This window comes from Sciurus vulgaris (assembly GCF_902686455.1).
Source record: "Sciurus vulgaris genome assembly, chromosome: 1".
In the NCBI taxonomy this organism is placed as follows: Eukaryota; Metazoa; Chordata; class Mammalia; order Rodentia; family Sciuridae; genus Sciurus; species Sciurus vulgaris.
In genome coordinates, this window is record NC_136461.1 from 135,384,715 (window position 1) to 135,412,397 (window position 27,683).

At 37.9% G+C, this 27,683-nt stretch overlaps 1 protein-coding gene across 10 annotated transcripts in view; it reads left to right on the plus strand.

The window, feature by feature from the left end:
- The window catches only part of FAM110B (family with sequence similarity 110 member B), a 144,416-nt gene that overhangs the window by 83,291 nt on the left and 33,442 nt on the right, over positions 1–27,683 (plus strand). For 4 of the 10 annotated variants that reach the window (XM_079111754.1, XM_079111757.1, XM_079111759.1 and 1 more), the window contains one exon: positions 361–448. The exons of 2 other annotated variants lie outside the window; for them this stretch is intronic. The gene's annotated coding sequence lies outside the window, so the exon portion shown is untranslated. Of the gene's footprint in view, positions 1–360; positions 449–10,581; positions 10,678–10,837; positions 13,102–27,683 lie in introns of those variants that run through there. 4 more of the 10 variants (XM_079111758.1, XM_079111764.1, XM_079111760.1 and 1 more) reach the window with 3 other exon arrangements.

Below are 27,683 nucleotides of genomic sequence, written 5' to 3' on the forward strand. Positions count from 1 at the left end.
GTTCAGCCCCAAGGCCCTCTGAAGTGCTAATATTCTTATCAGTTCCAGAAATGAGGTAATGTCCTACAAAAACGTTACTTATGGGACTTCTCACAACTTGATGTTATATTTTTCTTTCTGTATAATTGCTATCTGTGGTTAAACATAAGGAGCAATTGAAATAAGCAAAGTGCCTGTCTTCTAGATAAAATATGTAAAATCGAATGCATTTGGGTTTACTGACATCTGCTACCTGCTTTTAAAAAATGTATTAGCCAATTTTTAAAGGAATTCTTATTTTCAGTTGCTAAATATATTTAATAGTCTGTCTATTTTTGTCAAAGTAAAAAGAACATTTATCTTCTTTGCCTGTGTTTTTAGTAATTTCCTGCTATAGAGAGCACGTTAAGAAAGGAAGTCCTCTTATGACCTCTGCCTACCATCCATAAAATACTCATTCCTGTTTTAGGTAAGTGTATTGCTCTTCTTTGATACATACTGAGCAAAAGGTGTTGATTTCTTTCTTAACACTTGCGTCTTTATTACAGTAAGACAATGACAGTGAGGTTTTAGATATTTTGCTGTCTGGCAAAAAAAAAAAAAAAAAAAAAAAGAAAGAAAAGAAAAGAAAAAAAGAGAAAGAAAACAAAACAGTCATGAAAAAGTAATCCCAGACTTTGAGGTCCCTGCCAGTAACAAAATACCATAATGGATTTGCTTTTCAAGGCTTTCTGCGTATCTGCTAGTAGTTATAGTTTGTTAAATGCAGTGTAATGTGTAGTTCATAATCCCCTTTTGTGTGCATGGATTTGAAGACAACTTTAAAAATAAACATCCTTACACCTAAATAGGTGCCCTGTCTGTGGTGAGGGAATGAGATGGTGGGGTGCATTCAGCAGCAGAAGCAGTAGGAGTTTGTGGCGGGGAAAGGTCATTGCAGATGGCTACCCAGAGAGGTGGAATGGAGAGGGTGGAAGCTGGATACCAGCCCAGCGGATGAGACTGGGCAGGACAAGTGTAGGAAGCTGACCAAGCAGGGAGACCTGGAAGTGCACAAGGTGCTTTTTACCATGACCACCCATTGCCAGAATTCCTTTCTGGTCTCTAGTGGATCAGGAGAGCCCAGAAACATCCTTTCCAGGTGTCTTCCTTTTGCCAGACCCCTTTTCCTTTAGAGAAACTAAACAGTGGTCAAGGTACAGGCAGTTTCCCCTTCTGTGGAGAGACCACATGAGGAGGTTGGGAAAGCTTAGGAAAATGGGAGCCAACTCCTCTGTGAGTGGAGAAGTGATAAAGAGCAATCCTCATGAGAAGAGTCTGAACCTGGGTGCCCACACTTTTGATGGACAGCCTTCCTCTAGCCTCCTTTCCAGCATCCATGAGCATTCATATGTAATGCACCCTTGCTTATATAATAGGCCATACATTTTCTAATTTATTTTTATTGTGTTGTGCAGAATATTGTTTAGATAGATTTTATTGCTGTCCAAGAACTTCAGAATCTAACTTAGGCTGCCAAATAAAAATTGACCTGTGCCAGGTAGACAGGTAGAATTCTGCAATCTGTGGAAAGGGAGGAATTTAAAAATAAATAAATAAAAAAAGCCAACACACCTCAGTGCTGTACCTTGAAGACCATCACGCTTAACACCATCTTACTTGTCTTCTTATCCCAGACATCAGTTCTGATGAGAAAGCCTAGGGCTCCTGTTGTTTGGAGGGAATCCACTGTCTTCTGTCTGTAACCCTGGTAGAGCTGAAATTATAGAATTGCTCCTGACCACAGGTGGATTTAATGAAGAGTGCCTTCCAACAGGGCCCAATTCTCCACTCTGTATCCCTCTAGGGATCCCACTCATCTCAGGATGCCCACAAAGGAGGGGTTTCTTATGACATAGGACTTTCAGTTTCTAACCCTGGAAATTGGAGCAAACTAGGACATGTTGGTCCCTTTTGTGATTCCGTCACTCCCACTTGTTTGGACATGGTTGCATGGTGTACCTGCTCACCAGGTGACTTCTGACATCAGTTGAATTCGAAACCCTGGTGGCCAGGAAAGAAGCTGAGTAGATCTGGAGGTAACCTCAACTCTGATGCTCACTAACCGTGTAGATGAATTGGATCTTGTTGCTTTAGTTCTGTGAGCCTCTGTTTTCCATATACCAAATGAGAATACCAGCAAGCCAGTAGGGATGTTGAAAAGGTGACTAGAAGTTGCCTGATTCAGCATAGGCACAGGAGGAGTGGATTCGTCTCCCCTCTCACTGTCTAGAGCTGACATTCGGTTACCTTCACATGCTTCGGTAACTGTTTTGAGTTTTATTGATACTATTATTTAGCTAGATCCTGTGTCAGGAAGGAATTAACCATGTGACCCATCAATGCAATGTCTACTGTAGACGCCAAATCTTAACCCTTTTATCTAACTCTCACATATTTGATCATCATATTTGTGCTGATTACTCTGTTATTATGGTGAGTTTTCTTATAGATGATTTAGAAACAGGTTTTTTAAAGTGCTCTCTACAAAATGTAAAAAGCATAGTGTAAGAAAAATGTGGCTCAGCTCTGGTCCCAAGGCAGCTCACACCCTTAAATCCAGGGGAGCAGGCACTCTGTGTGCCCGGTCTGAGTCGCAGTCTAGCGACAGCACCCGGAAAGCCACTCCAGACACGGGAACTTGCACCAGAGGTTTTATTAGGCAGACGACTAGAGCGACTGCTGGGGGCTGGAAAGAAGGAAAAGAAGAGAAATGGGTAGGAGCTTCTCCCAGATTGGAATCTCGTGGGCTGGCAGGAACCAATAGTGGAGGAGAATTCTTGCAAGCTGACTGATGAACCAGTGGCTAGCTAGGATGTTCAGACTGACAAACTAGGTTGTAATTTGGGAGACTGCAAGCGTAAAGGTGGGAGGAGCAGCTTTATATTATACATAGTCTTACTCATACCCTATTGCTTGTAATCTTTCAGGATATTACTACATTTAAATTTCATTAAAACTTTGTTCTTTCCTAAGCTCCTAAATTACAGATAAGCAGCCTTATGGATGCATATGTATTAATAGCATCATTAGCATTTTATACTACTCTAAATAGTGCATTTAAGATTACATTGCTTTTAGAGTGTAAGTTGGGCCTTTAAAAAACATAGTCCCTTGTTTAGGAAACTAAAAAGGAAAATGGAGGCATGAAATAAAACGATCTTGTGGTGTTCCTTTTGTCAAATTCTTTTGAGGTTAGTCATCTTAAAACATGAAACCTGAGCATGTGTCATTTTTAAATGAGTATATATAAACACTGATATCTATGCTTTATTCATGTCATTGCAATTTCAGGAAATAGAAGGTTCCCTTTGTTTTTAGTTTCTTGTTATCTTAATCAGACTTAACTGATAAAGGTGGTTTATCCTTAAAATGAAACTTTCAAAATATCTCTACAATAGGTTCTTGCTCTTCCACAGTGCTAGAGGCCTGAAAAATTGCTGGGAGCCAAAACAATCTTGCAATTTTTTTTTTTTTTTTTTTTTGTCCCGTGTTAAATGGTCCTGACCAAAAACACGTGCTAGTTTTCCCCACTTTTTTTTTTTTTTTTCCAATTCCATGTTTTCTTCCAAGCAAGTGGTCTGTGGCTTGCCCATGACTCATCTTCCTTTCATGCCAGCACCTCTTACTTTTGCCTCTTCCCAGATCAGTTTTTTGCCAAGAGAATGACTCAGAGCTCAGGTTCCCCCATACAGTTAGGTGGGGCTCCTCTGAGGCCATCTCAGTTGACCTTGAACAAGGTCTGCTCAGGAACCAGGGAAAATCAGAATGGTAAGGAGACCTGCTGTGCAGCTCATCCAGCCAGCCTGCTCACGGTGTTTTAACGAGAAGGGGGAGACACAAGCATATTCACTGGGAAAAGCAGCTAGGATTTTAGAAGTTTCATTTTCCTTAATCACAGATTATATAGGCTTCTGTAAGGATACAGGAGGGATAGTTCCCTCTTAAAGAAAATACTCCTCTGCTCAGAAAGAAAGAATAATTCCAATTCTGAGAATCTAACACATATTTATTAGGAAGTGTAAGAATTATTGATTACTATTTATATTGTTATGTTACCAAATAAGTTATTTGGCATAGTTAGATATTTTTATTTCATCAAGTAAAAGACAAATTGTGTGCTACTACATGTGCATAATTGTTTTTAATTATTAATGACTATTACAATATGGCCATCATAGTCACTGATTTTCTTACAAAGATTAACAGAGAGAAAGGATGGTCTGCAGTTGAGTTTTTAGTTTGTGGAGGATAACTCTGTGAGCACTGTGCAAGGAGCAGCACATGCCTCCTGGGCAGTCTGCTTGCCCTGCAGAGAAAGTATTAGAATCTTCATTGTGTAGGTGAGATATATGGGACTATTAGCTATAATAAGTTGCCTGAGTACATTATAAAGAGAAAAGGATCATTTTGGCTCACAGCTTTAGAGATTCTAATCCATGATTGGGCAGACCCATTGCTTTAGACCTCTGATGGGATTGCCAGATGGCAATAAATGGGAGTGTATGGCAGAGAAAACTTCTCACCTCATGGCTAAGAAGCCAAAGAGGAGAGGAAAGAGCTGGGTTCCTGTACTCCTCATAAAGAGCAAAAACCCCTAAAGATATGCAGATATCTCACTAGGCCCCACCTCCTAAAAGTTCAGTCACTTTCCAGAAGCAACACCCAAAGGACTGAGCCTTTGACACACCTTTGGGGACATTCACCATCCAAACTATAGCAGAGATCCATGAGGATGAACCTCAAACCAAAGGGTGCCCATGTGATCAAACAAAATCCTCCCATAGCTCTTCCATCAAAGAGACCTACACATCAGTTGATTTCCTTACAATAAGGATCCTAAGGGCAGTGGGAAAGTTGACTGTGGGAAGCTGGGCAGCAGAGGAGTTAGAATCAGAAGGTTATACGGAAACATGGTGGAAGGGTATTAGAAAAAGCCAAGTCTCCATTAATAAGGAAAGAGACCAAACAGTCAAGAAATGAGGGAAGGAGACATGGAACACACAGGTCAGAGGAGACAGGTATGGAGATTGTGGTTTTACCAAGAGGAAATCAAGAATTTAAAGGGCTTCCCGTCCTCTTTCCAACCCATTTGTGTCTGCTGCCATCTCCAGGTGTGGACTGTGGAAGTGTTCCTGTGTCCCGGTAAGTTCAGAGAGGCATGATGCTCCTGGGACTGCAGGATCAGTGAGTGTTGTAGTGTCCTGTCCACGTTGGCTTCTCTCTTCCAGAGCATAGGATTCAAGTATATCAAGTATTCAGTTCTGTTATTATTTTTAATAATCTAGGTGTAAAGATGCAGCAGAAGGTATATTATTTTTAATGATTCTGGGTATAAAGATGCAGCAACAGACATGAAAATAACCCTACTCTGCATTTCTTTATCTTTTCTTCAGCAAGGGAAGAGGACATATGCTTGGTCTCTGTGTAGTTTTATATGCTTCTCTTGAGTTTCATATAGCTCAGGTTCATCATTGTCCCCAAATACTTGCCCCTTCAGTTCCATAGGTCTAACTCTTTATAGGGCACACTTAAAACCAAGCCCTCCATCTTCCTTGGTCAGAGAGGGACTGTGTGAGAGTTAGTGGGAGAATCTTCCTTTGGGAGGCAGCCTCACTGAGTGACTCTTCGTCATATAGCTGTCCATTCTGGTAGCAGACCCTGCTAACCCTTCCTCTGAGCTGTCCTGCATTGGGATAACCACCTCTTCCTCTCTGACCAACTCCATCACTGACTTAGCCCCATGCCCATTTTCTGCCTCTAGTTCTGCTCTCAACCCAGTCCATCTGAAGTTGATATCATGGCTCATGAGAGCTTATGGACTGTTTCCAGCCTGAAATCCTTTATCAATTTCTTTTCCTTGAAATTCAGAAGTTCCATTGAGACACATTTCAAAATTACTCCTTCTGGTTTAAAAAAAAAAAAAAAAGTTTTTTAGCAGAATCCAGGAATTTTTATAATTTATTCAGTCATCCATTCAGCAAATTCATAATTAATACAGCAGATTTCTTTATAATTTAATGTATACCATGAGTATTAGTCATCTTTCCATCACTATAATAAAATACCTCAGACAAATCTTTTAGGAAGTATCGAAGGTTTTATTTAAATTACAGTTTTAGAGGTTCAAAGGTATGGCACCTGCATCAGTTTATATTTGGTGAGGACAACAGATGGCAGCATGTCATGGTGGAAATGTGTGTAGGAGCAATCATGTCTCAAATCAGAGCAGAAAGAGAGAGGACAGGCAGGGCTCACAGTCACCTTTGAGGACTCACTTCTAATGACCAGAGAACCTCTCTAAGGCCCCACCTCCTAAAGGTTCACAGCACTGCCCCCCAGTAGTGCCATCCTGGCACCAAGCACATGAACCTTTGGGGAATATTCACCAACCAGACCAGAGCACCATTATATTTCTAAGTAGTCTTGAAATTATTCTTGCTTGCTTTATTTATATGCTTTATCACAAATTATATGATAATTTCATTTCAAAATCTTCCTGTGAAATGAAGAACCTAGACCCTTACACGTCAGAGAGGATGACCATGAAAACCGAGCCTTATCACACATTCTGCATAGTGCCCAGCAAGAACAGGGGTTGAGGTTCAGATCCTAAAGATTTTGGATCCTTGTGCCACATCAGCACCGCCCTGTCAACTGATGAGTTTCCTGAAGAGGAAATGAAGCAATTTTGCCAATCCAGGAAGCCTTTCTTGAGAATAAAAATTTCATTTCAACACTACAGAGTGGGAAGCTGATATGCATTCTTAAATGTCTTAGAAAGATGTCTTAATGGACATGTAAGAAACACAGCAGGAATATAACAGCTTGTCCTCTGGAAGTGACACAGACTCACTGGCAGCAAGAAGTGTCACAACTAGAAACTGCATCAGCTCTGCTCCACAGTGGATTTCCTTTTCAGTGTGTAGCCTACATATCCCTAAATCTCCATTTATTCAGAATCCACATTCTGTCACAGCACCACAAACATATAGACAATCTACATTCTGTGTACTGAGTCCCTTATGATCGCAAGTACCTGGGCCTGTGCACTTTTCAGTGTATAATTACATAAAGTGCATTTATCACACAATCTGATTTTTGTTACAATAGATGTCTTCTGCCTCTTTCTGATAGAAGACAAGCAAGTTGAGGGTAGGAATTTCATTTTTTAGCTCTGTATCTTTAGAATTCAGCATAGAATCTAGCACACTGAAGAGGATTTAAAATTGTTTCTGGAATTTAACAAAACCCAAGACTTATGAAAGAAAGTCTTGTATATTTATTTCTCATCTACCTTGTTGGTTACTGCCTCCCTTGTGTGTTGACAGCAGCATCTTCTGGTGCCAATCTCAGCAGGATGGAGAGGCCAGACAGGCCAACTTCATGATTTCACAAAAAGAGGGAGACCCAGTCCATCAGAGAAGGAAGGAAGAAGAAAAATAAGTTAGAAACCACAAAGGGAGGAAAAAACAGACAAAAAAATGGATTGTGTGAGGCTGGTTGTCTGTTGAACCTCATGGTATAGATATGAGTACTATAGTTAATAATTGAGTATTACATCCAGAAATTTTGCTAAATGAGTAAGTAGATTTTAGCTGCTCTTACCACAGGAGGAAAAATGGATAACTGAGATGATGGACACGTTTATTTTTTTTCCATTAGTCATTTTGCTATCTATATGTATTTTATATTATCATGTTGTATACCTTAAATATATATAATAAAATTTATTCAAAAATAAAAGAATTATAAAATTTGGTTTTGAACTTTAAACTTCTCCAAATGAGGAGTAATCAAGGCATATTAGCTTCTCAAAAGGCTTTTTAAAGGGCTGAGATCTAGCTCAGTGGCTGACCATTTTCGTAGCATGTGCAAGACCCTGGGTTTGGTCCCCAGCATGGGCAGGGGAAGCCCAGGCAGCAGGTTTCTTGAATCCAGTCTCAAGATTTAAAATGTGGTTTTGTTTACAGAACTCAGTTCACATACAGTTGTGTTTTTTAGCTCCAGTTGGTTGTCCTCTAAGGATTCAAAGTTCTCAACATTCAAAGACTATTATTTGTGATTGGTCCCATGTTCAATGACTGCCTTTGTTCTGCAATTTGAGGGAGGCACCAGGGCCAGTAAAGGATGTGGAGTGCTGGCCTTCCTCACCTGTTTACACCTCACTTGGGCTTCTAGTTCTGTGTGTGTTAATCCACTCAGTATTCCATGAGGAACTGTTCTCCAAAGCTGAGTGCACCAAGGGTGAAATGGAGATTAAGATACCTGGTAGCATGATGGAGTTGTGGCTCAGGGGTAGAATGATTGCATAGTGTGCATGAACAAGGTGGTGGGTTCAACCCCCAGCATTACAAAAAAAAAAAAAAAAAAAACTAAACAGTCAGTGGGTACAAACTAAAGAACTAGTAGCCGACAGTAAAAATAAAAAGGCAGAGCTTCATTTCCCTTTATTCTCTTTTTTATGTTTCCTGGTATTGGGCATTGATCCAGGGGCATTTTACCCCTGAGCCACATCCCCAGCCCTTTCACTTTTTTTTTTTTTTTTCTTTTTTTAAATTTTGAGACAGCATCTCATTAAATTCCCCAGGCTGGACTTGAACTTATGATTCTCCTGCCTAACCTCCCACGTCACTGGGATTACAGGCATGCTAGTTTTATTTGTAGTTAACATTTCATGCCATGTTTTTAAGAGGAATAGAGAAAAGCAACCCTTTTGGTGGGAGTGATGACCCTCCCATCAGTGGGAGAATCTTGAGAGACTGATAACACTTATGGATGAATATTTGACCATTGGCATGTGAACCCCAAAAATGCATGTGTGGAACTCAGTTCTAGAAAAGCTTCATGTTCATTTTTGTAAGGAATTCTTCCAGAATACACCTGGCACACTATTTACAAAGCATTTTGAGACTGTGTTTGTGTCTCCCCCCTGCAGATGTCTGTTTTCTCTACCTTGAAGCTTCCACAGGCTGTGTCCCTGTTATGTAAGGTGCTGCACTCTGCTTGTGTGCGGTTCATCCTGCTGTAGTCTTTGGGCACTGGCTCTTGGCACACAGAGCATCGCCCACTCCAGGGTGTTCCTCAGAAGGTGTTCCTCATCTGTCTGCAGTGGTTCCTTTCTTAACCAAAGCTTCAGCCCCTCTACAGCAATTTGTAGGAGTGCTGGCCAAAGCAGACTGCTTCATTTGGAGCCATTATTTTTTGTCGTCTTTGGTTACTAAGCATTTGATTAAGAGATGTGAAATAAAATAAAGAAAAACCGTTATGAATATGTCACTTTAAGTCTCCCATTAAGAAACAGGAAATTAAGAGATCACTTGAAAACATTTTATACCAAATCAGTGGCATTTTAGGGTTTGTTATTGTACCTTCATAATGATACTTGACATTATACATGTTTGCAATGTTTCAGAGCATTTTGTGATTATTAGACATTCACATTTTATTGGTATCTTATTTTTAAGGCTATTGAAACCTGCCTTTGAAGTGCTGTCTGAAGTGTTCTTATGCCTCAGACTAATAAGTCACCTCTTTATTGGCACTTGGCCCATACATAAGTAGGACCACTGTGCTTCCTAGGATATTCCATCAAGAGTGCTACTTTTGTTTTAAATTTGCTGAGATATGTAAAGTACTTTGCAAACTGCCACCTTTGGTTTCCAGTCCCCTGACTTTTCAGTGACACTTGGTGATTTTCCTAAGCATACATTTCAATACTGGTGTGTTTCCCAGAAAAGGCAATGAAATGTTTATCGACTAGCAGCTCCATAGAGTAATGACTTAGAAGGTGTTGCACACATAGAAGATTGTGGAGCTGCTGTTCTGCCTAGCATTTGTTCACTGGAAGCTTCCCAGGGCTCATCATGCTAGAGAGCCCTCCTCTATGAGCATCTTCTCCCTTCATCCTCACAACAGGCAGTTGTTAGAACAATATTCTTTAAGCAGATTAGATTTACTAGAGATTTCTCTGAACAAAAGGATGAAACAATAGAAGCCTAAGAGAAAAGTGACTTCTCAAAGTTGCGTGAGTCATAACCAGAAAAGTCAGACTTCAAGCCCATCAACCTCCTCCTACATTACTACTCCAAAACAAGACATCTGTTGGGACCAGCACCTCTTAGGCTCTGCAATGTAATAAATAAATTAAACCCCATTATTGATTTTCAAACTCTGAAATAGTAGAGGTCTCACAGTTGACAGGGATTGGGAGTTGGTGCTCTCCTTCATCCAGAATCATCCTGTACCTGTGTATTTTACATGCAGGGGTGTCCCACATTATCTTTACTTCAAAAAAGCATATGCAGCTTTAAAAAAAAAAAAAAAAAAAAAAAAACTTTGAAAATCACCAAACATCAAGTTCTTGTTCCATTCTGAGCTCTAACCTTTAGGGACTAGTGCCACTTTCAAAAATCAATGCAACTAATATAAGCATGAGTAAATTGCCAATGAGGAAATATGATGGTGGCTTCAAAGTTAATTTGTAGCTTTCCAAAAATATAACTGTTGGGTGAGACCAAGCAACTCTCTTAGAAATAAAACTTTTTTGTTTGCTTTCAACAGTGTCTCATTAAGTTGCTTAAGGCCTCTCTAAATGCTGAGGCTGGCCTCCAACTTTCCATCCTCCTTCCTCAACCCCCTGAGTTGCTGGGATTACAGGTATGTATCACTGTGCCAGACATAAAACTTCTTAATACCTAGCTTAGTCCCCAGTTCCTACTTCAAGCCCTTGACTAACTTAGGAGGAGCCCAATAAATTTTGATAAAATTAGAATTAAATAAAATATTAAATTTTATTATAATATGTATTTTAAGAAATGCACAGAATATCAAAATTTACTTATTTTGTACCTGTTCTAATACACTGATCATAAATATTTCAGTTAATTTTAAAGGCTAGTCATAACTTTAGTTTCTCCATAAAATCTTACTTTATTACTCATATATGCACATCCAATGAGTCTGTATAAAACAAAGACTCTTCCCTCTTCCCCAGTCACTCCCTAATTGTCTATATCATTTTACCCATCTGATGAATTCCCAGTTTCAAATGATATTTAAAGTCATATATCTAGTTTAGAACTCCTGCAATAAAATGACATTTCTAGACAGGATTCTCCATCTTTCCTAATTAAATTCTGAATTCTCCTTTCTTTCTGTACTACCTTGTCTGTGTTCTCTTCATTCTTGGAAGAGATTTGGGTAGAGAGATGGTTTATGTTTCTTTTTATGGGATGCCATGAATATGAACACTTAATATAATAAAACCAAATTATATTTCTCTCATTCCCAAACTTCAGAAGGATTTATGGTTCTTGATTGATGGTGCATACTAGAATTTGTGTGGAAGTTATCAGGAAAGTGAACACTGCCTCAGAGTTATGCCTTTATTCTCAGGTCAGGAGAATTCTTAGCATGAGAGAAGCAGGATGGAAATGATGTGAAATTTTTGTCCAAAATGCATCAAGAACAGACTTTGTTTTAATACAAGCTTTTTGATCAGAGGGTTTACAAGGTGAATCCCATGCACGTTGACTGGCTGCCTTGTAAATGGGATCCCTTGTAAATCTGTGGCATTTTCACTTGTTAGAACAGTTTTTATGTTCTCATGTACATAAATACTGTCTTTGACAGGATAAGAGACTAGTGCCATGAATATTCCTTTAGCAGCGGTAAAAACTCTGCAGTAAAGCTTTGAAGTTTTAGGATGGCAATCAAATAGTCCAACAAAGGATAGGAGAAACTAAAATAAAAACCTTCACAGGTGAGTGGTTCTGTTTCACATTGACTGTGGGTCTTAATTCTGCCTATCACTCTCACTCTTTTGCATCTCCTCACAAAGCCATGAACATTAGTGTATGAGGATCATAAAGTATCCTGTCACCTGAAGGTCATCTGTGGCTTAGCTATAATTCCTGCAGTTCTGAGAAAATTGGAGCTATCAACCTTATCTTTTTCTTTGGGTGTCTATATGTAGATTTTTAATGTTTTGAATTTGGTTTCTGCTTTTCTTCATTTTGTCCTTAAAACAGGGTATCCTCATTCTCACCAATTTAATTTTGTGACTTAATTTACTTTTGAGTGCCTTCTTAGGGTTTTGCTTTTGCACAAAAAGCTATAATAGAATGTGAGCTCAAAGTCCTTACCTTCTACTACCCAAAGTGCTTTATTCTGCTACTCTTTTTTTTTTTCTATTAACAGCCATATTTTACTTTGTGATTATTTGATTCAGTATGATAAATGGATTAAGAACAAAATAAGGATCAAAATCACTATGGCAATTTGAAGATACTTCCTGAGGGGGCAGGGAGAGACTGTAAATATCCTAATTTTATAATGATATGATATAAGATTTTGAAAAATAGTTATAATGTAGAGGCATTGGTGGTGTTTTGCTTCTGAGTTTTCATTGTAAAAGTCACATAGTGCCTATTTGTTTTTAGATCATAAGCATGTCAAGGGCTGGGGGTGTAGCTCAGCAATAGGACACTAGCATGCATGAGGTCCCAGGTTCCATCCTAGCACACACAAAAACAAAAAAAGTAGAAGAAAAATGTATTTCATGGAAGTGAAATACCATCCAAATTATTTTTTGTTTTAAAGACCTAACTATTGCCATTATAGCATTGCTAAGAAAATTGTGTCCTTCATACACATGTAATATGTACACACATACATATTACAATGTGTGTAATATGTCTCACACATTTTCAATATTGAGTAGCAGACCTCTGGCTAGCTAATTTTATTCTGAATGAAGTCTTATAAGCCTGTATCTGTAGACTCTTCCCAGAGTTCCTCTCAGCTCCTCATTTATCTCATCATTTGTAAAGATTGTGAGTTTTTCCCCACAAGGCCTAGTAGAGGACATCCATTTTTAGTATGACTGGTATTAATAACATTAACAATAGTAATTTAGCAGTTAACACTTATTGGATTCTTGCTGTCTACTTCATTGTCTTTTAAGCATTTACTGGATATTCCCACTTAATCCTCACAAGATCTGCTGTGTACAGATGAGGATACTGAAGCACCTTGCAGGTCCTGTGAGGCTGCCTTCTCCTGACGTGTCTTGCACTGCTGGTATGGCTGTTCTCTTGCCCTCTCATCAAGGGACTGTCTACTAATTGGGCACTTTATTTGACCAGCTAATCTCTGTAGTGGGTGAATATTAATGCTATTCCAAAAGGTGAGCACCATAAGAGAAGGGCATTTTCATGCTCATCTCTCCAGCAGGAATTATATTTGAAGCAAAACAGAATGAAAGCATTTCCTTTAAAGCAACATGCCTGCCAGGCACAGTGGCACACACCTATCATCCCAGTGGCTCCGGAGGCTGAGACAGGAGGATCCCAAGAAAGTTCAAAGCCAGCCTCAGCAAGTTAGTGAGGCCCTAATTAACTCAGGCCCTGTCTCTAAGTAAAATACAAAGTAGGGTTGGGGAAGTGGCTCAGTGGTTGAGTGTCCCTGAGTTCAATTCCTGGTACCCCCCCAAAAAAAAAGATTGCCCAATGATGACCCCCCATTCCAGGATTTTCTAGTGCCCCCACTTCATGTTTCAAAGCATCCTTTGCATTTGTTTCAATCTAGCGAAGCCTCTCCCTCACCCAAGAGAAGTGTGGGGTTCCTTGGCTTCATGTGGGCATTTACCACAACTCACCCTTTCCTCTGGTGCTCCAGAAACACTAAATGGATGGCAGCCACTTTCTGCAGCACAGTTACACAAAGGGGGTTGAAAACTTCCAGCATTTTGGCTCTGCCCTTCCTCTGTCTCAAGATTCAACATCAGGATTTTATGATCAGGTTGGTCCTAATTCACAGCATAGATTAAAGTAAAATCCATGGATGACCTTATCACCGCCATATCTCCATCAGGAAATGTTTCAGATTTCTCATAGTCATTGACTAAATAATGGAAAAAAATGTAACCTTAGGTAACTTTTATACATTAGTGCCAGATGTCCCATTCAATACTCTTATAAAAATAAAACTCTACCAAAAATCATCATAAATACCCTAAAAATTCAAAATGTGGGATCTCTTCTTGTGTGGTCTCTGAGTTATACAGATTGTGTGAAATGATCTCTCCATGCCAAAGCAGCCAGTTGCCATGGAAACAACTTACTAGTTTCTAAACCCTTCTGGCTAGTTCTGAAGTATTAATTCTACACTAGTTCTAAAGAATTAAAAATAAGTCTAAGATTATTATCTAGCTTTTCAATGATTATGATCCTTGAAAAATACATATCAAATTACAAATTGGCCTATGTGGATAATATGCATTTCATATTATTAATATTAATACTTACATGAGCAGAATAACCACTGCTGGGAGACTTGGATTCTGTGGCTGTTCCTTGAGGCTTGCTTTTTGCCTGTCACAGTTTGTATTTGTCATTAGTTCTTCTGGAGGAATAGAATTTTATTTGACTATACTTTGCTGCTTATGTTGTTTGTGTCTTTAAATCTCAACATCCTTATGGAGTTATGCTTTATTTTTCATGCCTATTGTCCCTGTTCAGACAGGATGCATAATTGTTCACTATTCCCATTGACAATAGCTTTTGTATACAGTATTTCTATTCCAACTAATTTCTTAATTGAAAACTGGGAATAATAGTTGGAAGGATGTACAGAAATATTCAAGGTTAAATAGTAATAAATTGTTATTACTGAAATATTTAAATGTAATTTTTTTAAAAATTACACTTAATACAGTTTAAAAAATTAAATGCTGAACTAATTGCAGTATTTAAATATATCTTTGAAACTGAGGAAAGTTTATTTATCCAGTGTATTGGGTACTTACTTAATACATAGTTCTGCTCTTATCTCTCCTGTCTCTTCTAGGCAGATTTAGTACTCTCATATACTACATTAATTTGAAATATTATTATTTAATATACATGTTGTTAAGATTAATTTCTTGATGGTACTCTATGACATTCTAATTTAATCATGGCCGGACTGTGTTGCCAGTCAGTAAGACAGCTGAGATTCCAAATGGCAGACGTCGTCTCCTGGTGCGCCATTGTTCGTACCTCTTGGTACCTCTGGTCCAGAAGCTAAAGTCTCTGTGTAGCCATGAGGCAGTAGAAACTGTCTCAGTGGGAGTTCCAAGCACAGGCTTCATTTACTCCCACCAGAAGACTCTAAAGAGTAATTGGGGCTGCAATATTTGCCAACTTGTGTTTCTGTTACTTAAAAGATACTCAGCCCCTGTATGTAAAACTTGAAAGTTTTAGAATACGAATGCTGCTTTCAGTTTCTTTCAGACCATGACATCTTACTTTTTCTTTCATTCAACAATGCTGACTTCTTCACCAACACTTTTCATACATAGATATGAAAATAATTTCCATGGGTCTCATCTGTTAACAGATTTTGTACTAATTCTTCATATGTGGTTCCTGTTATGTAGCATATGATATTACATGTAGGTGACCTTCATGAGGGTTCTGTTTTACATGTTGCATTTTTATTTAAAAAAAATGTGTATTATAATAAAACTTGTTTTCTAAGTCTATTTAGTGATTTGAAAGCAGATCTTGTGTTTGGATCAAAATACAAATCAAACACAATTTTGGATGCATTTAATAAATAAATTCTTGAGCGTTTATTCCATGGCAAACTCCACTAAGTAGTTTGATCATTCTCATAGTTGGAGCATCCACTTTTTTCTAATCATGCTATCTTAACCTCATTTGAAAAATCAATTAATTCTTTCTAAACTCATGCCCGTGGTTATTTCAAGATGGCAGAGAAATCTTTGAACATCTTCTTAACCTTTGCATTAAATGGTTATTTCATTTTAATAAAAAAAATAGCTTTTTGTTTTCTTTTGTAAACATTTTAACCATAATGCCTATTTAATCAAAATAAGCCAAAGTATTATTAATTAGAGCTGTATCAATTTCTAATTCAGATAACTGATTTCCTCCAGAGTCTAATATTTTCCATTTTTTAAGAATTAGCTTCTTGATAGTCTACTACACTGTGATTTAATCATGGTGGATTGAAGTCAACAGCCAGTAAGACAGACATGATTCAAAATGACATATGGCGTTTCCTGGCTCATCTTTTTGTTTCTTTCTTTCTTTTTAAACCTCTTGGTACCTGTTTCCTTGAAATTATAGGACTATGCTTGTAGCCGTGAGGCTTTAGAGACTGTCTTTAGTTGTGTCTCAAGGCACAGACTTCGTTTGCTCCCAAGGGGAGACACTAAAGCAGTAATTGGAGCTACAGCATTGACCAGCTTGTATTTCTGCTATTTGAAAGGTACACAGGGACATGTGGATAGCTCAGTGTTAGAGCACTTGCCTAGTAATCATGAGGCCCTGGGTTTGATCCCCAGCACTGCTAAATAAATAAAGGTGGGGAAAAAAAAGTGCAGAGGCTGTACTTGAACAAAGGAACTCTTCAGTATGAATGCACTTTTAGTTCTTTCACAGCCCTTGACGTCTTACTTTTCCTTTCATTCAACAATGCTGAATGAACAGTTCTTCATCAATACTTTTCAAGAATGTGTTTACATGATAGGAGAGAGAAGTTGTTAAGAGACCCAAACTGTAAATAAATTTGCCACTGCTTCAGTGGAATTCAGAGTGAGTCATCTGCCTCAGTTGCAGAATGAGCAGTTCTGATTGACAGAACTTGGAAAAGAAGACATACAATTCTGTTTGAGAGCAAGAAATTGGAAAATTATGAATCCATGGCATACCAGTTTCTTATGTAATTTGATTTTAATGCTGCAGGACTTACCATTGTTTATATAATTTGATGTTCAATAAAATTACATGTTCCTCAAGTCTGACTTTTTTTTCAAATTATATCTGTCCACACCTGTAATCCCAGCAAGTGGGGAGACTGAGGCAGGAGGTTTGTAAGTTCAAGGGCAGTCTCAGCAACTTATCAAGAACATGTCTGAAAATAAAAAGAATAAGAAGGGCTAGGAAGGTAACTTAGTGAGAAAGCACCCCTAGGTTCAGTTCTCCAGTACAGCAAAATATGTGTCTGTGTACATATACAAATATATGTTATGTATACATATGTATTGTGCATATACATATAAATGTATATGTATACATGAAAAAACTACCACAGATTTGATATGATTTTTAACTGGAAGGGAATTTATTTGGACCAGCATTACTATTACTATCAAGTTAATTGCATTCATTGCAATAAATATACAGTACAGATAGGTTTATGCAGTGAGCTCAATGAATGCATTATATAGAGAATGATATGTTTTGAATAGGCAAACATGTATGTTCTTTTTGCAGACACTAATCTTGATAATAAGCTACTAGATAGTAAACTTTCACCCATTCCAGGAAACAAAGTTACAAAAATAAGTCATAATAGTTTTACATTTTCAGCACAACCCATTTCTATATCTGGCAGTTCATAGAATGTATGTGAAGGTGACTGTAAGAGTTCAAGGAAGCGTCTTGTCCTTCAAAGTCCAGCTGTGGTGTCACCACTTTTGGATAGTCCTTCCTTGTCCCATCTCTCCCAGTCCTACATTGCTGATTTTGTGCCTTTTCCTGAAATTCTGCAGTGCTCTCTTCCTGAATCTAACATATTGTTCATTGCACTGAAATGTAATTGTTTGGTTGCCCTGCCTGGCTACAGCATGGTCTGACGGAAGCTGGCCCTGTCTTATTTGACTCATTTCTCACTGCTATGTTGTGGGCTTCCTCCATATGTGTTTGTTAGGTGAATGAATGAAAGAGGAAGAAGACCACTTGTTTGTTTTTTTGTTTTGTTTTTTTTTGTTGTTGTTGTTGTTTTGTTTTGTTTTGCTGTGGGATGGAAACCAGGCCTCACTCATGCTAGGCAAGAGCTCTACCACTGAACCATACCCCTAGCCTCATCCAAAACTTTAGTTTTTGCTTCTCAACTTCATTATTTGATTTTCTTATAGCACTAGCCTTTCAAGGTTTACTTGTGAATTTAAGATGCAAATGGATCGGATAAGGTGTTTCTTGGTGTAGCGTAAGATGAAATCATGGTAGGAAGGGACACTTTTGTTCTACTTGTTCTCCAAAAATTGCAACAAAATCTTTAGAATCTGATGTGCCTCTGGCTTAAGGAAGTTTAATAACGAGGGTTGCAGAGCTCCTGAGAGTAGGCCAAATTCTAAAACTAGAAAAATCATCAAGTGAAACTACAAATAAAAAATGAAATGTATGAACCATTTTCTTGCTTACCATTTTGGTACCTAGGGATGATTAAGGGAAAGACTGGGTGTAGAGTGGAACTGGATTAAAGAATGGTCATTATTGATTTTTAAATAAAAAGAACTGCTTGCAGTCTTCTGTGTTGTAAGACACCATTTTAACTAATTGCTCGCCACAGTTTTTCTACTAGTAATTGTTTTTATGTGATAGATATTTTCACTTTATTATCATATTCTTTTGCCCATAATATTATTTAAATATTTGAAATTGTGTTTGTTTATATACAGATACAACAATCAGAATAAAATTGCATTCTTTGGAGTAATATTCTGAAAAAATTCTCAGATGACATGACTCATTGGTTTCTTAAAAAATAGAAAACCATTTTTTTAAGCATTGGGGATTAAACCCAGGGATGCTCTACCCCTGAGCTACATACATCCCAGCCCTTTTAATTTTTTTTATTTTGACATAGAATCTTGCTAAATTTCTCAGGCTGTCCTTGAACTTGCAGTCCTCTCAACTCCATCTCTCAAGTGTGCTTTCACTATGCCTGGCTTAAAAAAATAAATAAATAAATAAAATAAACTCTATTAATGGAAAAAACCAAAAGTCCATCTTCTGGGAATACAGGTTGAATTCTAGCTGAACTTTGTATCAGTCGCATCTTATTACTGGCACACATTAATGGCGGAATTTTATACCGGCAGTTCTTACAGGGAAAAAAAAAAAGTCTTTTCCATTGCCTGTTTAGGAGGTAGAAGCTTGGATAGGTAACCTTCAAGTGTTCAGACCAGAAATTGTTCCCAGAAAGTGGACTGGGTTCCTTGGGACAGCTCTGCTTTTTGTATTGGGGACTTGGTAGTTTCTTGGTAGTTTCTTGGTAGTTTCTATTTTCCTAAAATTGCTTTGGGCTCCCTATTACCTAAGCTGGGGAACAAGATCTGAGGCCAGCGCCCTTAGGTTTTTTAATGACTCTATTGCCTGTTGGTGAGGTGATCTTGGCAGGAAACCTAGTTGACTTATATAAGCCTCAGTTTCCTTGGGGTTTTATATCACCAGTGAGACAATGGATATAAACATGTAGTGTCTGCTGTAGTTTTGTTGGCCCATTTTTTTATCCTGTTTAAAAAAATGACTGAATTATTTTCAAATTTTTTTTCATGTTTCCTATATTCAGATACCTTTTCCAACTCTGAACATCTTTATGCAAAGCTTAGGAATTTAGTTGTTGCCTCCACAATCAAACTATTGTGTTGTAGCCTATAAACTAAGAAATGGCTAGTTGAATTTCACCTAATTATTACTCCGCTGTATATGGTTCCAATCTACATGAATTTCTGTGACCATGCTTTAGCTCAGTGAAATCAGTTCCCCAACACCAAAGTTCAGATTTCAGTTACCATCATACAGCTGTAAATGCATAAGGTATAAACCCCCTGGTTAGGTCTTCCTTCCACAAATCAGTACATAAAGAGCAGGCGCTCAGTTGTGATCAATAGCGGATCCCGGCACTTCTCTCCAAGTCTGTCAGTAATGGATCTGTTCTCAACACTGATTTCACACACATTCAGGAAGGAGTATATTTATTTTGCCTCATGTTCCCACAGTGATAACTCATGAGTTTTTACAATGGATACTTTAAGGACTGGGGTTGTAGCTCAGTGGTAGAGTGCTTGCCTAGCACATGTGAGGCACTGGGTTTGATCATCAGCACCACATAAAGATAAATAAACAAAATAAAGGTATTATGTCCATCTACAACAAAAGAATATATATTTTAAAAAATGGATACTTTAGAGGGCATGGATTAACAAAGCTGAAAATGCAGCAATAAGTGATAATGCTGTTGGAAGTGAAATTTGAATCAAATGTGTAGAGAGGAAATAGCAGACTCTGGGGATGTTGACATGGTTACGGTTCTAGATCTTGTTTCTAGAGACTCTTGACATGTGGAAGAAACTTAATGAAGGTGGACTTACTGAGGAATGTGACTATGACAATAAGGATAAAGCTATCCCAGGGCAAGTGATGCCATCAGCAAACTTCACATTAAAGGAATCCTCAGAGGCAGGTATTCATGACATTGAAAGCAAAAAGAGTTCAATGAAAACTAATCCAGACTCTGAAAGGACACTCACTTGGTCAAGTATAGAAAAGATACCCTGAATTTATGCTTTTTGATGGGAGAAGGCAAGCACCATTTAAGTTTTTACAAAAAGAAATTAAAAATTCTCAGTGATGGTATTTTAAGTCAGCACTTATTCTGACAATTCAAAATTTTAAAGATTTTGTGTGTGGGGGGGGGGGTTTCTTTTTTGTTTATTTCTTTTTTACTGGGAATTGAACCCAGGGGCACTTAACTACTGAGGTACATCCCCAGTCCTTTTTTGTATTTTATTTAGAGAGAGGGTCTCACTGAGTTGCTTAAGGTCTTAATAAGTTTCTGAGGCTGGCTTTGAACTCACAATCCTCCTGCCTCAGCCTCCGAAGCCACTGGGATTACAGATATGCACCACTGCACTCAGCCAAAATTTTAAAGTTTTGACAAATTTTTTTCAACATTGCAGAACAATTATAAATTTTGCTATTAAGTACAAGTTGCATGGCTTTAGTTTATATGGTTATTTTTATAGTCATAACCTTGCAAGATAGGGATTATCTATAGTGAAAAACTAGTCATGTCCTGTTGCTGTTTGGATTTTGCATTAGTGAAAAATAAATTCACACATACTCTTTAATATTATCTGTATTTTCAAACAATTCCCCATTGGTGTCTGTGCATGATTGGTGCCAGGACCCCCTTGAATAACAAAATCCTCTGAAGCTCCAAGTTCTCAATATAAAATAGCATTGTATTTGCATATAACCTACATACATTCTCCTATATACTTTAAATCTAGATCACTTATAATACTTAATACAATGTAAATGCTGTGCAAATAGTTGTTATCTGTATTGTTGAGGGGATAGTGACCTAAAGAATAAATAAAAGTCTGTACATGTTCAATGCAGACATTTTTTCCCCAAAATTTTTGATCCACACATGGTTGGATCCATGGATGCAGAACCTGCAGATAAGAAGGGCTGAATGTAATCATCAACAAGGGTTGCTTATGGAATTTCTTTGATCCTCTAATGTTTGTTACCTTTAATTTTCAAATAGTCCAAAACTGTGTATTCAGAGACTGATTTTGGTGACCTGCTAGTGAAATATTTTTATAATGCAAAAGTTTATTTTGCTCTTTTAATTTTAAAACTAAGTTTCCACTGGTATGCTTTGTAGGCAAATAGCCAAATTATTGCATTATCCAGAGCAAATTTTAAGGACAGTTTTAGTCTCTTGGCGGAGTGAGAAATGTACTTTCCCTTACTGGTATAAGTAAACAAGTTGTGGGATTCATAGTGTATTTTGTAATATGCATGCAGAATGTTTTGATTTTTTTATTCTAAAATAATTAAGAGTTGTATCATGCAACCTTTTAAAGCATACCTATAATTTAAAACCTCAGAGTTGGTTGGTTTTGATAGACAGTAGTATAATGAATAATGCAAAGACCTCTGGATTATTTTTGATGCATCAAATCCTATACCATGGTCTGTGTAAGAGAAAGGAGACTTGATTATAGTTTGAGAGACTGTTCCCAGTGCCCCCAGCAAGCCCACAGCGGATACCGCATCTTGATGCTGTGCTCCAACGGGCCTCATACAACTACATGCTTGGTTACGTGCGGTAATGAAAAGCCTCGTTTAGGCAGTGTTTGTGCTTTTAAAGATTGCTTTAATCATGTTCAAGGAATGCAGCTGATTTAAACATAGCACAGAGTAAATCTGAGAATGGGAACTTGGAGTCTGCACTGTTTTTTCCAACTTTACTGAAGTAACTTCCTAAGCCAACATGGAGTGAGAAAGTAGTTGACTTAGTTCTTTGTTCTTTGTCTACATGAATTTGCGTGTTCATATAATATGTTTTATCATATTCATCATCTTTATTGCCCCCAAACAAAAAACCCTCAAAGTTCTTATTCCAAAACATTTTGGTCTGAATCTGGAATAAAGATTACTGCGAGGGATGAGTAAGCAACATGAAAATGCAAGTGAGAGTGAGTCGGAAATGTTGACTTTGAAGCTCCTTTGCTAATTCTCAAATTTGGATTTTTAGCTTCCATCTACAGTCAAGGTCAATTTCAGGAGTAGGAAAAACAGGAGAGCTAGGAGCTGAACCAGAACCATCCTGGCGGGGCCTTCAGAAGGGTTGTAGGTGCCCAGAAGGACAGCTGATGTCACTTCCCGACAGGCTTTAACCTCAGTCCTGACCTAAATAAGCACATGGAGCCTATGCTCTGGCTTGAATCCCTTATGGGGTTTTCTCTCATATTCAGGACAATGGGTGTCTTAGAATCTTGCTGCTTTTGCCCCAGAGTCATAGAGCAACCCCCTGTGGGCTTCCTGGCCTGGCATCCTCTGCTCCCAGTGCTGCTACTTGCCAGAAAGTACGAAGCTCTAGATGATTCCAGGAAGAGAGTCCATTCTGCTACAGCTCTTCTCACCTCATCCAACATCAATGATCCCTGACTTTTTATGGGTCCCAACTTCAACTTCTCCATCTGGCCAGAGTATCTGGCCCTTCTCCCACTCCACCATTTAGTGAGTCACAGTTAATGTGGAAAAAAGTCTTTCTCACCCTTCCCAGGAACTTCATTATTTCTTTATCTGGGTTTGGGAAGTAATTCACCCTTCATACCTTCTCTTTGTGGGGTACCTACTATGCACAAGGCACTTGCAAGAATGACTTCAACCCAACCAACAAGGCTGTTCAACCCTATTACAGATTCTAAGAGGAGAGGAAACAATTACCCTGCTCAGCATGTAGCTAGTAGCAAATAGTAGAATTTGTGTGGAAACCCTTTTTCCCATTTACCTCTTTTATAGCATATCACATATTGCTTTATTGTTATCTGCCTGCTTTATTTTTACCTTCCCCACCAGACTGTGAAATTCTCTGTGCCTTATCGCTTCCCTTCCACCCTGCCCCAAACGTCTGGCTCCGGGCTTGTTCTAAAGCCCTTGTTCCATAAACAGGTGTTTATGGGAGGACCAAATGAGTGAGTGAATGAAAGTTTGGACCAATTACCAAGTATCTTCAGAGGAAGAATGAGGCAGCAAGTAGGACTTAAAATCCAGTTTGGCAAATTAAACATAATACTTGCAGTAATAATTTTTTGCTATACAAATTTGACCATGGTGAGAGTCTTTGTAAATAAGACTCATAAAAGACCCCAGGACTTAATTTACTTAGTGGTCTTTTTTAGAGAAAGGCACAGTAGCTATTTCTACTAATGTCACTGAAATATAACAATTTCAATTTCGACAGTATTAGTACTGCACATGTACCTTTCTGGTTACATACCAGGCAATATGCCAAGGCAATTTGGGAAGGAGGGCTTGTTGGCATTTGAAGTGGCTGGTCGCTGTGCTCCATTGCCACATTGGAAGAAGATGGACAGAGAAATGAGGTCAGAGATTCTGGACAGTGGCAGAGTGCCTGGGACACCCATGGGGAACCCAAAGGGCCAGTGGGCATCCCCAGTACTAGCAGAAATGCAGAAGGTTATAACATTGCCAAGGCCATTGCCTGCCATGGTTTTTGACCCTTAGACTAAATAACACACTACAACCTTCATGTTACTAACGTGCTTTTTGTGCAACTAATTCATTAAGGGAATGAGTCAGGTCTGGAGAGGACAGTTGTCTATGCCTTAATTTGCTTTTCTGTGTGTTTTTTTGTTTTGTTTTTTTCTTTTGCACAGTGCTGGGAATGGAACCCGGGGTTTAGGTGCTAGGCAAGCCTCTGCCACTGAGCTACACCCTCAGTGCTCACTTTACTCTTTCAGAAAGTGACTCAGGATAGGGCCAATTGGAAAATTTGGAACATCATGCCCTCTGTTTCCTGAAGTGGTTCCTCCGTCCTATTAGTATCTACAAAACAATATAGTATACAGAATTCCCTCAAAAATTGAGATATAGAACCCTACAAGTACCTGAAGTTTCCAATCCAGAGAAGTCATCTGTGATTTGGAGCTAATGGGAATTCAATATCCTGTCTTATTTTAGTGTCTTTTTAAAAGTATTTGGACTGTTCAGAATTATTTATACAAGAAACCCTGCAAGGTAGATAATTCTATTATCGTTTTCATTTGTTTTGGCAGGGATGGGGTAGGGGGAAGAATATACTTACTAGTCTTACTTGCCCCAAACCAGAAGTATTAATAAATGCTATGATTAGAAAAAGAAGAAAGAAATCAGTGTTTATACAGAGAAGAGCTTACTTTATGGCATTATTATGCATTTTAAATTCTAGAGAGAAAAAGGAAACTGGTTGAGATGATTAAAATTTAAATTTCTTCAGAGAATAGATGACTGATGTAAATGGCTTTGATGGTATATGTGTTAAGATTATAGCTGCAAGTATTAAACAAATGTTACACTGATTTATGTATAATGAAAATTTAATTTGGTTTTAAGTAAAGTATTTCAAGTATATTTTACCTTCTAGTTTTCTTTTTCTTATCATTTCTTTGTTTTATTGTAAGTTGACAATTTGTAATTGTATGAACTCATAGGACACAAAGTGATGTTGCGATTTATGAATACAATGTGGAATAATTAAATCAAGCAAGTTAACATACCCATTACCTCAGGTACTTGAATGGTATTTTTGTGGTGAGATCATTTGAAATTTATAGTTATTAGGTATTTTGAAATGTAAAAGGTATTTTATTACTTGCTATGTTCACTATGCTGTGCAATAGAACCAAAAAAATTTTTTAAATACATATTCTTCCAGTCTCAGATTTAGACCCTTGACTAAGGGTTCTTTTTATTCTGGAAAACTCATTTTAAAACTTGATATCAAGAGACTGGGGATGGTAGATCATTTGTCTGGTATGCATGAGACCCTGGGTTCAATCCCAGTACCACAAAAAAAAAAAAAAAAAAAAAAAAAAAAAAACTTTAACTGTTGGTGGCCCAAGTCTTGCTCTTCCTTTTTTCTTTCAAATGCAGAACCATAAGGTGCAGAAAATTAGATTAAAACAACCACTTTTTTTCAGGTTTGAGAAAATTTCTACAGAAAGTCAATTATATATTAGGCATATTGTTCATTATTTGAACAATAATGTTGAATTGTGCCAAACATGTAAAGGAGAGAGATACATGGGGAAACAGATGTGTCATTATCCTCAAATAGAGTAGCCATAACAAGTGCAATAGGAGAATAGATGGCAAATTGTAATAGTTCAAACTAAAACCTTCTAATTTTATTTTAGAACTCTTCTTTTCTGGAAACAGCCTGATTCCATGTGGAACACCAGAAATCTAGAAAGGTAGACATTGAAAGTATTTAGGTTTATTATAAGTAATTAATAGTCACAAATTATCAATAATTAGCAACATGAAGCCACTTCTAAGGGAATTGGTCCAGGGTTAGATACCAAAATCTGTGGATGCTTAATTCCTTAAATAAAGTGTCATATGATTTTCATGTAACTTACACACATCCTCCTGTATTTCTGTATACTTTATGCTTGATAAGTCATCTCTAGATTACTTCTAATACCTAACACAATGTAAACGTTGTGTAAATAGTTGTTAAACTGTATTGCTTGGAGAATAATGGTAAGGAAAAAGTCAGTACATATTATATACAGATGCTATTTTCCAATATTTTCTATCTGCAGTTGAGTCCATAGATACAGAGGACTGACCATATATTAACTACTTTTTAAAGATCCCACCAGAAATACTGATTTAAACTATTTCAGTCTTTAAATAAACAAACAATGAATGAGTGAAAGAACAGACTTCTCTTTTCTGGGTCCCCCAAGTGTGCCCAGCCCCTCACTCTCCCACAACAGGAAGCAACTGAGGGGGAAGCACTAATGTTCTCCCACTGCCGGTGTGACTAGCATTGTGCTAGGCACTTTGCTTGGCTCACTGAAAAGACACAAGTGGAGTAAACTCACTTGTGTATATTCATAGTTAGTATTAGTTACACTTTAAGCCAAAGGCCAAAGATTAAAAAGTATAATCTTGTTTGGTTTCTTCTTAGAGCAATTTAAAATTATAGCAATATCAAAGTTTAAAATTAGTATCGTCACATCAACAGCTTACTAATTTTTACAAGTATATTCTAACTCATATTTCTTGGGAAAAAAAGACTATCAGTCTTTATAAAGTTAGACTTCCAAAATCTGAATTATCACAATCTGTGTCTTAACCATTTCTTTATAGCATTAGTAACAACCCCCACTTGTCTGCACCTAATCTCACCTGGGTGGCAATTGAATTTCGTCAGGTTGTGAGATGATGCTGATGGTCCACTAGGATAGGCTCCTGGGCTCTTCTAGTAGGTTTGAAGCCATAGCCTGTTGACTTGCCCCAACCTGATTCTCTCCTGTTCCAGATGAAGGCTGGTTGCCATTAAGCCTTGGGAACTATTTCCAGCAGTGTGTTCCTAGCAGCAATCCCAAGTGAAATAGTATCTGTCTTCGTGATTTTGATGGAGCTTTTAAAATTTTCTACAAAATTAATGTCTTAGTCCATTTGAGCTGGTATAACAAAATACCATGATCTTGATTAGCTTCAACAGCAGCATTTTATTTATCACAGTTCTCGAGGATGGGAAGTTCAATACCAAGATGCCAGGAGGTTTGGTGTCTCATAAGAGCCCACTGCTTGATTCATAAATGGATGTATGTTTACTATATCCTGACAATGTCAGGGAAGAACTCGATTTTCTTCAGCTTCTTCTACTGAAACTAGTCTCATTCATGAGGGTTCTGCCCTCATGACCTAATCACTTTCCAAAGGTCCCAAGTCTTAGTACCATTATTTTGGTGATGAGGTTTTAACCTGTGAATTTTAGGGGAGCACATTCAGACCATAGCATAAAAAACAAACCCCAGTTGGGAGTAATCCATTAATAAGTATCTACTGGCCACAGCTTTCTTTAGTGGCATTCCATTGCTTTTCATATCTATAATTGCTTTAGATTCATGTCTTAACCAATATTTCATAAAACAGACACAATATAAATGCAAAGGAGAGGGTAAATGACTCCTCATTGTCACATGAGGTTTAGAAAGTTGCACACTCACTGATAGCCTCTTTTCCCTTTATGTTGGTGTTCTGTGTTTTGGGGTACTCGAAACTGCCCTGCTATTAGTATCATCTGCACATTTAATATGTTTCCTTTAGCCTGACCTCTGTGTCTTCAATGAGCATGCTCTGACCCTTAAGAAGAGAAAACTCATTAGTAACAAAAAGGCCAATATTTGACCAGGTAGGCTGTATTTTCTAGTGTATTGCTATCATGTGAGACAGATGCAAAAGTCCTGATAGATTCCACCTATTACTATCACCTGTGTCCCAGGAATAGATTGTATTAATCTGAGATGCTTACTTCTATAATACTATAAA